Raw genomic sequence first — 4677 nt, forward strand, 5'->3', positions numbered from 1 at the left:
ACAATTAAGTCACATGCCTAGGCCACACATACTGTTAAATTTGCGCGCATATAGTGTCCCCGGTCAATATGATTTAAAGAGTGAATGTTATGAACTGGGTTTCGGATATCAAATACATTTAATTTATCATTATTTTATAGAAATATTTGTGTATTATCAATTATTAAAGTAATAAAAAATAACTTACGAAATTGAATGTTTTGCATATTATTTAGTTTTCTGTATCACATCAGGTTATATCACTACGACCTATATTTGCATACGGAACTCTAGTAAAAAAACGTGGGGCCTATTGTCACCGAAAAACATTGTGGTAGAAAACAGGTCACACCACTCGCAACTATTGGATTATTGAATTAATTTCCCTCTCGTGAATTATTTTTTAAAAGTTACAAAAGACACTCGCTAAAGCTCGTGTCTTTTGTAACTTTTAAAAAAATAATTCAATCGAGTGAAATATAAATTCAATAATCACAATAGCTGCTCGTTGTGTAAACTCTATGTAATTATGTTATGTTGTGTGGGATATATACATGTAATTATGTTATGTCGTGTGGAACTTATACAGGTAATTACGTTATGTCGTGTGGGATTTATACATGTAACTATGTCATGTCGTGTGGGATTTATACAGGTAATTATGTTATGTCGTGTGGGAACTTATACAGGTAATTACGTTATGTCGTGTGGAACTTATACAGGTAATTACGTTATGTCGTGTGGGATTTATACATGTAATTATGTTATGTTGTGTGGGATTTTATACATGTTATCATGTTATGTTATGTGAGATATATATATATGTTAATATGTTATGTTGTTTGGAATATATACATGTAATTATGTCGTGTTGTGTGGGATATACATGTATACATGTAATTGTGTTATCTGTGTGAAATATACACATTGCATGTTGTTTGTATTTTTTATTGTGATATATATAGTGTGTATATGTTGTTATGTTGAGATTTATACAATGTAAGCTTATATGTCGTGTTGTAAAATATATACACTTGATATGTTGTATTGTGTGATATTTATATTATATATGCTATTTTGATATAGGAAATATTGAATATATTGTTTGTGTATGGAATAAACGATGTTTACAAGGTTTGTGCCAGATGTAAACAGTTTACAGTCTACATGACCTAATTCATAAAAATAGACATGTTTTTATATGAGATTTGTACACATGTTAATGTTGTATTATGACATTTACATTTTATAACGTTATAGGTTCGTTATACGACAGTACATACATATGTACACACTATTGGATTGAAAATGGAGTAAATAAATAAGGGACTGAATATCGGTCATGATATATATTATGCAGTTATTAAATACTTTATATTTGTTATACATGTACCAAGTAGATAGTTTCTTAATATGTGTCAGGACAAAATGTATATCTGGTAACCCTAGCCTAACCCAGACATGAACATGGTGACATACCTCCACTAACTACACATGTACACTCCTAGTGTAAATCTGGTTCACGGAAATAACTGTCTACGTGATACGTACATCGACTGTGAAACATTGACGTAACCCAGACTTTCAAGTGTCCTTTGTTTTTGTTTACATTGATAAATCGTTTGTTTTGAATATTGATATACATGTACAATTAGTTGTGAAGCCATTGTATTAACACCCACACTGATGGTAGATATACGTACGTAGATAATGATATGTCCCGTACTCGATTGGTACCTCATTTTTTATTGGCTATAATGCAATAAGTATGCAGCCGTCAATCGTCTCGAGGATTACTTTGGAATTGGGACCTCAATTTTTATTGGGTATTAATGCAATAAGTAATGTTAAGTGCAGCCGTACTTCAATTCTGTCTCGATATGTAATGTTTAGTATTTTGGGAAATGACGTTGATGTATGTTTGTGTATTTTGGGAGCCTGAGGTATGTTACGTGTTATGTATGTTTGTGTATTTTGGGAGCCTGATGTATGTTATGTGTGGTGTATGTTTGTGTATGTTTTGTATGTTTGTGGGGGTCTGAGGTATGTTACGTGTGTGTATGTATGTTTGTATATTTTGGGAGCCTGAGGTATATGTTACGTGTGGTGTATGTTTGTGTATTTTGGGAGCCTGAGGTATGTTACGTGTGGTGTATGTTTGTGTATTTTGGGAGCCTGAGGTATGTTACGTGTGGTGTATGTTTGTATATTTTGGGAGCCTGAGGTATGTTACGTGTGGTGTATGTTTGTGTATTTTGGGAGCCTGAGGTATGTTACGTGTTTGTATGTTTGTATATTTTGGGAGCCTGAGGTATGTTACGTGTGGTGTATGTTTGTGTATTTTGGGAGCCTGAGGTAGTGACTTGTGTTGTATGTTTGTGTATTTTGGGAGCCTGAGGTATGTTACGTGTGGTGTATGTTTGTATATTTTGGAAGCATGAGGTATGTTACGTGTGGTGTATGTTTGTGTATTTTGGGAGCCTGAGGTATGTTACGTGTGGTGTATGTTTGTATATTTTGGAAGCATGAGGTATGTTCATGTCATGTTTCTTGCAATAGTAAAAACCATTGCATTGTGCTATATCACTAAAGTATGCTAGAATAGATAGATAAGGAATGCTCATCCTAATACATGATACTGACAACGGGCAAACCAGTCGTCGGATGCCTTTTCACTTTAATAGCCCTTGGTTTGTCCCGGTCAGGGGATAGAACCTAGAGCCTTTCTCACGGGGACGAGCGCTAATGCCTTGGCCAAAAGTGAGACAGTACAAGGGAGACAGAATTAGTAATTAGTGTTGAAGAAGGAGAAATGATATACATATATCAAAAGTTACCTTTGGTGACCATATGAAGGGGGCAACGTGTACAATCCTAATATCTTGGTGTAGGATGAAGTTTGACCTTGATCAAGTTAAGCAAAACATAGATGTTAGGAATTGTTTATCTACAACACAAATGAGATAGATTAAGTATTTAATATATATTGGTGATATTTGTTTCTAGAATGTGTAATAACTATGTATGTCCACCAGAATCTAATGTAATGTAGACATTCCACGTCTTTTTGTGTGTGGTTTGGGCTACTGTGGTATGTTCGTGCTGTATCTTCACTTTATAATGTAATTTCTGCGATTGTTTAAGCTGAAGGTTATGGGTGTCATAAGATAAAAGAATGCATTTCTAATGTTTTGAAATATATTTTTATAAGATGCTCGTCAACACGTATTTGAATCGCTTGCCATCTGCTTGATATGTGTCTTTGGCCGAATGCTTCAGTAAGCATTATATAAAGGCTAAGAGTTCCACTATAAAAAGGGTGGGAATACGAACATACAGTACCACAGTCTCCCAAAACACGCATTACACTGCATACATTGAGGCCGGCCATTAATGATCCCGGCTGTTGATAGGCCATTCGTCTAAACAGCCAATCAACCAAATAGGTTATTGCCCATGAATTCAGTAGATCAATTTTGACACACTTTACCCGAAAAAAAAATATCCATGATAAGCTAACAAGTGGTTTAGTTAGAGGCATGACTGTATCATAACGCTTGAATGGATGAGGCAAAACAGGAAATAGTTTTACAATGAAATGACATTCCATAACCAATACATAAGCGTGTTTGTGACAGTGGGTGATTGTTAATAATTGATCCGCTGACCATCTGTGTTAATTGTGCCTCATTAAGGCTAGTCCTTGACGGGATGAATGGCTGGTACTGATACTATTGGAGAGAGGACACAGTCGATGCTTCCTACGATACATAATTAATGCTGACGATTTGTCAGTTCTATTGTAGGCTGGGCCCTAAACAAAGCCGTGTAATCCACACAAACAATAAAGCGCAGCGTACCTTTATATGGCGGGGATACGGCGGATGATATTTTTAGTTTATATTGGGAGCAGTAGTTTATATCTGTGAGTGTCTCCACTCCCAGTGGGATGCATAATTTCAGAGTCGTATTCAAAGCCATAGTACGGTCTGTTAAGAGGGGATTCCCATTTAGACTGACGACCAGACTAATATAGATCCAGTTCGACCCTGGCTGGAACACTTCAGGTCAAAACTTCTACTCCGTATCAACAGGAATCTCGGCAACATCCCCTTGATCCCCAAACGTAACACTGGTGTGATGTCCCTTCAAAGTACATCCAAACTATTAAACTGATCTTTCACTTTTTTTCTAATATATGCCTTTGCCCGCGCGGTCGTGTTGTGTGAGGTCAACTGAATGTACATTTGTACATCGAGATCTAACGGGTCAGATTCTTGGCCACATGTCTCATATCGAGAAACCAAACTCATTTTACCTGAAGTTTCCACAATCGCATTTATTTCTTGTATCTTATTTCGGAATACATATGTCTGCTGACTGGTACGCGTGCACCAACGCCGTCCGTCTCTGTACATAACGACAATCGATTACATTGGGTCACTGGTCAGATGTGCTGCATTCATAAATAATTCATGAGCCACAGATCATTTAAGTCATGTAAAGAATAAAATTTATGAATATTCTTTAATCATTCATGAGTATTTTCATGCCATTCATGAACTTAAAACTTAATAAATGATTTACATTATTTCATAAACATTCATAAATTCTTTTATTCATAAATTTATGAACGCAAGTTTGAGTCAGCGGAATCATAATTTCATGAACTCTACTTGGGGTCCAGAATTGAATTTT

This window comes from Argopecten irradians, chromosome 14 (assembly GCF_041381155.1).
Source record: "Argopecten irradians isolate NY chromosome 14, Ai_NY, whole genome shotgun sequence".
Taxonomy (NCBI): domain Eukaryota; kingdom Metazoa; phylum Mollusca; class Bivalvia; order Pectinida; family Pectinidae; genus Argopecten; species Argopecten irradians.